Here is an 11614-nt window from a genome sequence, read left to right on the forward strand (position 1 = left end):
CTGTGAGAAATTAAATGAGGTACGCCTCCTTGACAGAGAAAAGAAAGGAATTACTGCAGGGCAAGGAAATGACCAATGAGGAGACGGTCCGTGTTTTGTATAATATTGACATTGGGACTTTCTTGCCCTCTCTATAAAACATATAAGCGAAAATCCTCCCTGTATCCTTTATACTTTAAGATAAGGTACTCAAACTCCTTTAATTATCGTTCCAGGAAAGTCATCACCTTACCAAAACCTTAAGGGCATGAGATTTCATTGCCCGTTTCCGGTGGCCATAAGAATTAGGGAAAACCCAGTGAACTGCTGAGTTCATAGGCAGGTGTGTCAAGCGACAGATTGCCAGAAACAAATAATTTTTAAAAAATGCTGCATTTGTTATTATTATTAAAATACAACTTATATAGGTTATTGTATAATTATATTTTCAAAACATACAAACCAGTATAAATAATCAGTTTATTTTTATACTTCGGGTACAGCCATGGAGTTACAGCAAGTGAAGTTTTAAAACTTTTGTAACTGGTTTTAAAGTTTGTTCATACTCCGGAAAGACCATCAGGTCTGTGGAGTTTACAATAAATCAATCAATACAAACGTTAATTGTATTTAGCAGTCACGGGCTTGAACCCCAGTCCACTCAAAGAGCGTTGCCGTTACGACGGTCAGTGCATTTTCCGTAGCGGCTTACATGTTCGGACGCGCAATAGGCGTACCGGTAAAAATCTACAACTCTCCATACCCACCTGGAACAGAGAGAGTTTTGAAACTTGTGAAAGATAGCTTTTAAAAATTAAAATTTATTAAATAGGCTATACCGCGCAGTGCCAGTCATAATAGATAAAATAATAATAAAATAATGAAAAGGAAAGGCAGTAAAATTCCTATAAAAATGAATCAAATGATGCATAATTTGCTAATGCGATTATTATTATTTATTTATTTTTGCTATAGTTGTTTGTTATGTTTTTTATACCTTATAAAACCACACGTCGGTTTTTTTCATCCCCAGGGAAGGCGCCCAAATGCTATTGAGCACTCCCATCCCACTGGGAAGTTATCAGATCCGTCGTGTCAGGTATTGATATTTTCTTAGTTTCACTGAGAAAATTAAATTAACAAAATGCGCCACTTTCTGTATTTCTTATTTTTTGGCCAGAAAAGTAAATTAATAATTAATTAATATTATTTAATTATTCGGACAAAAATTAAATTAAATCTTTTGGACACTATTTATCCGGGATATCTGATTTATGCGATAACTGGCAGGGGGCTGTATTTGTTCTTTCTTTCAGTGAAAGGAAATGTTATTGGCTTTTCAAAGAAGGTATATATATTTTTTTATTCCCCCAACATGAATGGCGAGTTGAATCAATTTACATTAATAAAAATGTATAGAAAAGTAAACTTATCTAATTTAGTAATGGTGGCGATTTGTTCAATGTTTAAAAACTGAGTAGAGGATCACATGGCCACCTCGGGCTCTAGCTGAGATAGAGGTATCCTACTGTTTCATTTTATTTTCTTCCTTTTGACCAAACAAAAAGTTTAAATTTCGTTATTAATGTAGTTTAAGTTAATATATATGTATGATGTATTTTTTTTCCTTTTTTTTTTTTTTTTTTTTTTGTTTAACTCAAATTAATAAATTTAGTTTAATTAAAGCAAAAGCTTGAGATAGAACAATGTATTACTCTAGATTAGGGGCGACCAGCGAACTGCATACAGGCCACTTATGGCCCGCCTCCCAATGTGAAAAATATAGTTTAAAATATATACAATTGGTTTGAAAAATCGGGAATGATGCTAAACATATACAGCGGAACTCTCCAAAGTGGGTGTCACGTCGTGTCCCTAAGGGGTGTCACCATCGAGGTCAGTGAGTTCTGGACACATTCTTCTCTTTGAAAATGAATGACTCACCTAGCAAATTTCAGATAGCCTTGGGTAAGCTTGAACCTGGTAGCACACATCTTACTCCTCCCTTACTCTTGTTTACATGTTTTTGGCCGGAAGCAAAAGGAAGTTGTACCGTTGCCCGCATTTGGGTAACCGTTGCATTTACCATCAAGTTAAAGACAGGGAAAAAAAGGGGTGGGCTTTCGTGCATAGCGTGTCAATCTCATAAAAATGTCGACAGCATTGACATAGTTTAAATTCCACTTTTATTTCCAGTAATTATGACCCGGATTTCAGCGTACCAAGAACCTATTTACTGGCTCATATTTACCATCTTTTAATTTTAATTTAGCTCAGTAACGCTAGTAAGCTCTAATGAAGGTTCGGTAAAAGTTCAGGTTGGACATTTATTCGTTAACCTAAATGAAATTTATTTTATAAATGTAAACTTGTTTTAATTTTTTTTATTTTTTTATTATTACAAGCGCTTAACGTAAAATTCGTTTACGTAGGTAGCAAAAACATTTGGGTACGAACACGGAGAAAGCAAGTTATTATTTATTTATTTATTATTATTATTATATTATTTATCCTTGATTGGAGGTTCCACCTCGTTACGGGTATTGCTATCAAGTACACAGGGTGGTTGTTGTTATGTCTGGTGTTACAGTTTTATTATTATTATTATTATTAGCCATATGGTGCAAGGAAACCCACCCACCGAAGAGGGGCCAAAAAGCCTTGAAACGGTGCAATCTGGGTGGTGGTAACCGCCGAGAATAAGTAAAGTAAGTAAGAATAAATAGTCTTCTCCATAGGTGAAGCGTTACTTATTCGATGTAGTACAATACCATGGAAACTCGTGAAGGTATTCACAATATGAGATATAATTAAAACGGTAACGGTAGAAATGATTACCCCAGTGGCTCACATCTGGTGAGTATGCCCCCTGGGTTTGCCAAGCTCATACTTTTTTGGTTCTTTGCATTCTTTTCTTTCTTGCTTTCGTGGTGATTCCCTTCTTCTTCTGACTCTCTCAGGGTAACGTGGAAATTTTTTTTTTTTTTTTTTTGGCTGGTTCAGCATAAGCCTCAGGCTTCCTTGCACCATATGGCTAATAATTATAATAATAATAATAATAATAATGTGTGTGCATTACCCATGTATAAATAAGCTCCTTCATACTCTTAGGTATTTAGCCAAGAAATATCTTTTACACTAGATATTATGTTTGTTGCTGTGCGCGGATTGGAGAAATGAGTGGCAAAAAGGCGGATGCGCAGAAACGAAACGTTCATCGTTCGCGCAAGTCTTTTCTCCAGTAGTTTTTGCTGTGTATGTCAGTTAGTTCCTGTTTTTTTTTAATCTATGTTCAGTCTTTTTAAAATATAATTAAAAGTTTCTCCATTCATTCTAATGTATTGAAAAAATTGCATTTCATGCGTTTTTTTACCAAATTTTTGTACACCACTTCTTTTTCTATTCATTGAAAAAAAAAATTCATGAAGATTTAATTTCTCATCTGAAGAATCGGAACTTGAAGACACATACAGGTAATGGACAAAAAAAATGGAACACTAAGGTTTGCTGAAACCTGACGCAAAGGCGTTTACGTGCCATTGACGAAGTCGTGCAAAATTTCTCAGCTTGCTTAGCATCATGTCTGTAAAGGCAAACCAGTCCTAACTGCATTTAATTATTGATACCATGCAGGGGCGGATTGAGGACATAAAAGTGTCCGGGAAATATCAACAAGTGGCCCATTAAGTTACATGCGAATGTAATTTTATATACAATTCAGCCCCTAGGCCACCGGCCCGAGATTTATCCCGATGACCCAATCAGCCTCCGAACCATGTCATCAAGAGAAGAGCTTAGCGATTTCGAAAGGGAAATGATTGTTGGGGCGCGTTTGGCAGGAACTTTGTTCACTACTACAGCTAAACTCGCTAATGCTGTACTAATTTTCTTTATATATATATATTGACCCCTGGCAGCATGCCGTGATGGGTATATTGTATGGTATCTTTATGTACAATAAAGATTAATCACTGTATACACTGAAAGGACAGAATTCATGGGATACCTAGTTCCTGGGCAACGCAACGCTGTCACCCCTCTGGTTAGTGGATGAACCCACCGCTTGACAGGTATGTAGGTACACTGCATTCACGTAGACGGTATTTCGATGTCGGTATGGATAAACGTATTGACTCACTAGTCAACCAACTTTGAAAGAGGGATGATAGTGGGTGCCGACGCATGGGTCACTCTAAATAACTCCTCATCGTGGATAGCGCTGTTGTCAGAGAAAGGTGGTAGATGAACGTGGCCGTCGACGTCTATCCCCTATTCTTTCAGCCAACTGGAGAGCTACAGTGGCACAAACCTCCATTTTCCATTTTTTTCCATTTATTTGTACACACAATTCTTTACATTTTATATACAAGAACTTACAGAGAAGATATATATACAATTTTATATACATTAGCATTATCATTCTCATTATACCTATATATATACTATATTATATATGAACACGTGTGTGTGTGTGTGTGTGTGTGTGTGTGTGTGTGTGTGTTTTACCTGTATCAAGGGTGGCTCCTAGGCCTTAGCCCATCTCCACCTTGCACGTCTGTGGTGGTGCAGAAACTCAGCAAGCTTTTTATCGCTTGTGTATGTCCACCCTGCCACCAGGGAGCAGCCAACACCCAGGCAGCCGCTGCCTGCCCCCAGGCACAAGCAGCCAAGCCTGGGTCTACTATTACCTTGAGTGCCATGGGCACAAATCCCACACCCACCGGAGATAGTGCAATACCGGTGGATGCCAGCAATCCCGTCCCCAGGTTGCCCAAACCTGGAAACCAGCAAAAAAAAAAAAAAAAAAAAAAAAAGTAAATATTTACATATGTACAAAAGATAATAGGATTTTGACTCTAAATCCTAGTAATACAATTCAATTTTACATATCTGACAAGTCATCCTATTTATATTTAATGGGATACCAACATTTATATTAACTGCTCAGCTGTCAGATTTATACTCGATTTTGGATTTGAGTTCTTAGTTGAAGTCTTTTCTTAAAGACCGATTCTGCAAAGGTCTGGAAAGTCTCAAAGTTTGTTTTGTTCTCAACTAGTATTTTCACGTTGTCCTCAGCTAGATCTGGAACCTGATTAAGTAGCAATACTCGTTGGTCTGTATATTGCGGACAAAACAGTAAAACATGGATCCAGTCCTCCATTTGACCACAAGTGCAAAAAGGATCCGGCTCCAAACCTCTGTCGAAAAGTTTGGCCCGCAGAGATCCATGGCCTGTTAATAAGTACGTTGTAAACATGCTTGGTGCAAACCACGAAACAGAAGGTTGAGTAGAAGCAACCTCAACATTTTCAATATACTTCTTTTTGACTTCGCCGTGCACAGACGCATTCCATCTACTTTGCCAAATACTAATCATTTCACTCCATAATCTTTTCCGTTCTGTCTTTAAGTTACTAACTGGGTCGGTTGTAATTCCCATAATGGATACCTGCAGTCCTTTCTTATGTTTATAAATCATGCCACGGTATAAGATAAACAAATCTAAAGGCAGTTCTCCTCCAAGAATTTGGAGGGCATTGTTTGATACTGTACGAGGGGCATTGTTTAGTGCCAGAAGCATTGTCCTTTGAATTGATAGTAGCTTGTTTTTAATTATCACCTTAACGACGTTCTGGTGCCAAATACCTGCTCCATACGAAACTATAGGCAGAAATATTGCTTTATAATATAGTTTCAAGGTCTTTTTATTCAAACCCCAGTCTCTTTTGGAGATTCTTATGACCGAAGCAGTAAAATTTCTAATTTTTTCCTTCAGTTTGGTGACATGAGGGAGAAAGGTTAATTTATCATCAAGAATTATGCCAAGATATTTGTTTTGGGAACATAAGGTATCTGTAAACCATTCAGTTGAATTCTTGGTGGTCTTCCGTAATTAAAGTGGTTTTTAAATGTCATGAAATTTGTTTTACTCGGAGATATCTTGAGCTTGTTGATGTCAGCCCATGCCACCAAATCATCTAAGATCGGTTGAATTTTGTCCTCTAATACCTTACGTGACCTTCCTTCTATGGCAATCACGAGATCATCGGCGTAGGCCACCTTTAGAGAATCCTCGTGTGATTTCGTGAGCCACTGATCTAGTACGGCATTCCAGAGGAGAGGCCCCAGCACCGACCCCTGGGGGCATCCTCTCGAAACCTGGGCCTTGTAAGACAGATGCTTTGCCTTGACCATAATGTATCTCTCATTAAAGTATGATCTCAGTACCCTGTACACATAATTATCACATTTAGCCAGCCTTAAAGACCTGAGGGCACTCTCCCACCAGAGGGAGTCGAAAGCGCCCTCAAAGTCCACAAAAATTGCCAAAACATATTTAGAAGATGAATTCTGGATAAAGTTCATCAACGTAAGAATAGCATCGTCGGTGGACCTCCCTTTTTTAAAGCCAAACTGGCAGTTTGAGCATAGTTGGTTTTCCTCAAATTTCTTTAGTATTCTGGGAGCCAGAAGACGTTCATATAACTTTCCCAGATTAGCAAGTAAGGAAATTGGTCTGTAAGCACGGGGATCGGATATATTTTTCCCTGTCTTGTGAAGAATCTTGAGCAATGCCAATTTCCACTGATTTGGAAAATGTCCTTCCAGGAGGCATTTGTTCAAGAGATTTAGCAGTACTTGTGGGTAAAAGTTGAAAAACTTCACGATAACAAGATTCTCCACAAGGTCAATTCCGGGGCATTTTTTGCTGTTTAATCCAGCTATGGCAGAACCCAACTCCAACAGATTAAAACACTCAATATCAGTTGAACCCGTGTACATACTGTTTTCAAGACGTATCTTGCCTTGCTCCAATGTATCCAACTCAGGAATATCTTTAGGGAACAGACTTGACACTATAGCATGTACCGTGGAGCTCCAGTCCTCAGATTCTGCTCCGTTTATTCTTACTGTATTGTAAGAAACAATATTGTAAGGCACAAACCTCCACCGACTTCAACGAGGGATGTGCCAGAAACGTCTCCTCCAAGACCATCGGCCGATCATTAGCTGCAATAGGTAATGGGAGCCGCCGCCGACCCACCAGAGGTCTATTGCACCACGACACTGGATTTTATGCCTCAACCGGGCAAAAGAACATTGCCACTGGAGCTTGGATGATTGAGTACGGGTCTCCTGGTCCGATGAGTCCCGTTTCTAGTTATTTCGTGCGGACGGGAGGGTGCGTATCTGGCGGTAACCGCACGAAGCTATGCACCCGTCATGTCAACAAGGAACTGTTCAGGCAGGTGGACGGTCGATAATGGTCTGGGGTGTGTTCAACTGGCACACGCTGGGACTTTCGGTACGTCTAGACGCATCTCTGAACGGTCCAGGTTACGGGTTCATCCTTGCAGACCAGCTGCATCCCTTCATGGTCATCGTGCACCCACAGGGCAATGGATGCTTCCAGCAGGACAATGCGCCTCCTTACAGAGCCATGGTGACTAAAACATGGTTCGAAGAGCATTCCGCAGATTTTACCACCATGGAATGGCCTCCCTTCATCGCACATGAACCCTGTGGAGCATCTTTGGGATCCTCCACCCAGGAATGTGACGGAATTATGGACAATACTTCAGAGTAGAATCACCAGACGCGACAAGAGAGAGAGAAGAATTAGGTTACACTACCTGGTTCTCAGTTCTTCAAAGGGCTGGCCCAAACCTTAATATTAAATACACTGTATTTAAGTTCATTTTTAATAATCGTTAATCATTTTTAATAATTTTAATAATCACGGCATTAAAATTGAACTGAATGAATTAAATTCATATGCCGTGCTGTGTGTCTTATGTCTGTTAATTGCGTGAGTTCTATGGTTGATTTGTCTGATTTGCTGGACGAAAAACCCCATTTTGGCGGTAAAACCTTGCTATCTACGCCTCAGACCGACTAACTCAGCCACGGAGTGAAAAAAGCCCATTAAAATTCCTCGCGTCATCGATGGGACTCGAACCCGGGCCTTTCCCACCCGGTGTGGGGAGGACGGTGACGATACTACTGTGCTACCGCGCAGACTCTAGAAACTTAAAATAATAAAAATGTTTTAATTTTGCAAATTTTTTATCTCGCTGATTTATTATATGTTAGAATTGACTTGTTGCTTTTAACCCTCGCCAGTGAATCCTAGCCATAACAACATACTTTATCTCTACCCAAACACTCATGTCAAACAAAAAAAAGGCAAGTCCTATTGGATGTATCCAGACTATTGGATGTTGCAAACTACACTACTCGACAAAATTAACCGAACGAAATGTTTTTCATGATTATTTTATTGTGAACAGTGTCGCCGAAGGCGAATATGCAAATTAGGCCTGATGTAGCCGAGTGGACAGGCGCGAGAGTGCAGTAATACGCGCTCTTTGAGTGGACCGGGGTTCAAGCCCGTGACTGCTAAATACGATTAGCGTTTGTATTGATGATTTATTGTAAACTCTGGTGGTCGTGCCGGAGTATAAACAAAATATTTTTTTTTTATTCATCCCTATAAAAACAGGGGTTGCGACCAAATCTTCTTTCCCGTTTTTGATTTGATCAGTGGAATAGCCACATTTCCAGTATCATTGGTATATCAGATGATTGGCAAGTCATCGTAGTTTAGATAATTCTTTGAGATGGCGGGTCGTTGGACGACTTGAAGCCGGGCAGTCGTTGGCAGAGGGGGCACATTGGCTTAATGTGTCATGCAGTGTCGTCTCGGCACTATGGAAGCAGTTTCAGGAGACATGAACCATTACAGCCAGAGTCGAGTCGTCTCGAGGGTGAAAGGGGTCCATCGCACCCGAGCGCCAATGTTCAAGGAGCGCTTGAAAACCTGAAACTTACATACACATAGAAGAAAAATTTAAAGGGGATTGCCAAATTTCAATGGGCACTCGGGCACCATATACCCTAGGAACGCCCCTGATTACAAGACATGGAAGCAGTTTCAGGAGACAGAAACCATTAGAAGAAGAGCTGGCCAAGGTCGCCCGAGGGCTACGTCAACCAGAACAGACCGCTATCTAGCTCTAACAGCAGGACGGAACCCTACGATGTCTTGTCATCAACTGTCTCTTGGGGTGAAAACATTTCCAACTGGACCGTGTTTATTTTTATTAAATGTTTCATTTTATATTAATACTGTTTTTTATTATTTGCTATTTATTTCTTCTTCTAACTTAATGTTACATTTTCTATATTTATCAATGATATCGATTAAGGTATATCAGGCTTAATGTCCAAGTTTGCAGATGCTACAAAGGGGTTGACAGAGTGGTTAATGACAGAAACGACAGTATGCTACTGCAACAGGGTCTAGAAATGTTAGGCAGATGGGCTGAGAAATGGCAACTGAAGTTTAACATTGACAAATGCAAAGTACTGCATATGGGTAGAAGTAATCCCAGAGAAACGTACCAGCTGTGTGGTACTACGGTCAGGGTAGTAGAAAATGAAAAAAGACCTGGGACCTTGTGCAGTCAGATATGAAGTTCTCTGAGCAATGCAGGCAGGCTGCCAGGACAGCTCATGAAGTTTTGGCAATGATATACAGGAATTTTGCTAGCAAGGATTATCCCATTATACAAGGCAATGGTCAGGCCACATCTTGAGTACTGTATACAGGTGTGGAAGCCTCATTGCAGGAAGGATTTAGAGCTGCTGGAACGGGTACAGAGAAGGGAAACAAGATTGCTAAGAGGAACAAGGGGGAGAGGGGTGTTCTTGGTAAGAACCAAGAAAATTTTCAAGTCTGCAAGTTGAAGCGTCTGGAGGCTAGGCACCTGCCAGATGATCTGATTGAAGTGTTTAAGGCTTTGAATGCAGTGAGCAAGCTCAATGCTGATATGATTCTTCCTCTTGCTCAGACTACACACATGAAGTGGGGGACATATTCAAATTGATGAAGGACGGTTGCCTTTAGCCAGCGGGTGGTTGATTGCTGGAACAAACGTCCAACTATTATTGTGAAGTTGATAGCTTACATAAATTCAAGGAAGTACCAGCCAAACTATTGGAGGGAATGAATAGGTGAAATGGGAAGTGTCGTTCCCCCCCCCTTTTTTTCTGTTGCTGTATAAGCTTTCTTTCTTGCATCATATGCCACTACTAATGCTAATTTTCAGTTTTGTTTTTAAGTAATTGTTGATTTGTTGAAAAGACTAAAAAAATTCCCTTATATGGAATTTCTCTTCCAGTCCGCTGCAGACCATTAATAGGTAATTGTTCCAACTCAAAAATGCACTGGAAAATATTTATGGTATTGCGTGTTCGACACAAGCGAAGACGGTCTTCGTTTTAGAAGAATATTACCAATGTGCATATTTTACAGAGGATAACATTTTAACCGAAAGAAAGAAAGAGTAAAAGGATAACGCATTGAGGGTGGGGAGAAGAAAGTCATTAATCTTCCTAAATGATTGCTCTCATATTCCGTTTGATAGATCTTTTAAGAAGGATGTACTTTTTGATTGATGACTTCAAAGTGCTACTACGTCTGCTGCCACTACGTCTTCGTCGTTTGATCCTTGTGCACGTATGGACAATTAGCAAACACCTGATGCTTATTTATGACAGTATAATGACTTTTTAACAAGTTTTGTCGGAATTTTAGTAGAAAGTTTTATAATAGAGATCAATTACGGCTGCAATACTTTTTTTAGATATTAGTAAGGATCTGTATAAAAATCACTGTTAAAAATATAATATAAACATAGAGGTCGCTGTATATCCGATCTGGCTGAACGATGTGTAGGTCTTCCTTAATCCGTTATGTTAAAAATACCAAAATAAAAACTATACAGCGATGTGAGCTTGGGTTATAAAAAAAAAAAAAAAAACTGTCATATTAGGGCCACCGGAGAATTGCTTCACCTACCAATGTATTATGTCTGTAAATTGGATATGTTCTTGGAAAATATATGAATAAAGCTAAAGGGACATCTTGACCCAGTATGTAGGCAAAGACTCTCTTTTAGTGACTGGTTTAATCTATCATTTCGTGTTAATTTTTCTATGCTCTTTATAGAAAAAAAAAAAGTAGAGAAAGAACATAGCGCAGAATATGTTGGTAAAAGTTAAATAAATTTATTGTTTAGCTGCTTGTTTTGCTGGATGAAAAACCCAAATTTTCGGGGTGGGGAGAGAACAAATTGTTCTTGTTTGGGACCGACTAACTCATCCAAGGAGTAGCAAAAGCCCATAAAAGTTCTTTGCGTCATTGGCGGGATTCGAACGGGGGCCGTTTCCACCGAGCGTGGGGAGGACGGTGATTTTAACCACTCGCTACCTGGAGGACGATGTGGACTGTGAAAAAAAAAAAAAACCCTCTTACCAGAGCCACCCGAGAACACTCTCCAACTGCTCATGTGTATCATGTGCATAAATTGCGCGTATATCATTTGGTTGATTTTCTGGACGAAAAATCTGAATTTCCTGGAGAAAAATCTAACTATTTTCTTCTCAGGCCGACTAACTCAGCCACGGAGTGCAAAAGAACTCATAAAACTTCCTTGTCTCATTGACTGGATTCATACGCATGTGGGGAGGTTGGTTGTAGGGTTTTAAGCGCGTCAGCAACTTAGGCTATATTGCTCCGTATATAATAAGTCTGTCAATTGCGTGTGTTCTGTGGTCGGTTTTCTGG

This window comes from Mastigoproctus giganteus, chromosome 6, assembly GCF_048544385.1.
Source record: "Mastigoproctus giganteus isolate SK-2022 chromosome 6, ASM4854438v1, whole genome shotgun sequence".
Classification (NCBI taxonomy): domain Eukaryota; kingdom Metazoa; phylum Arthropoda; class Arachnida; order Uropygi; family Thelyphonidae; genus Mastigoproctus; species Mastigoproctus giganteus.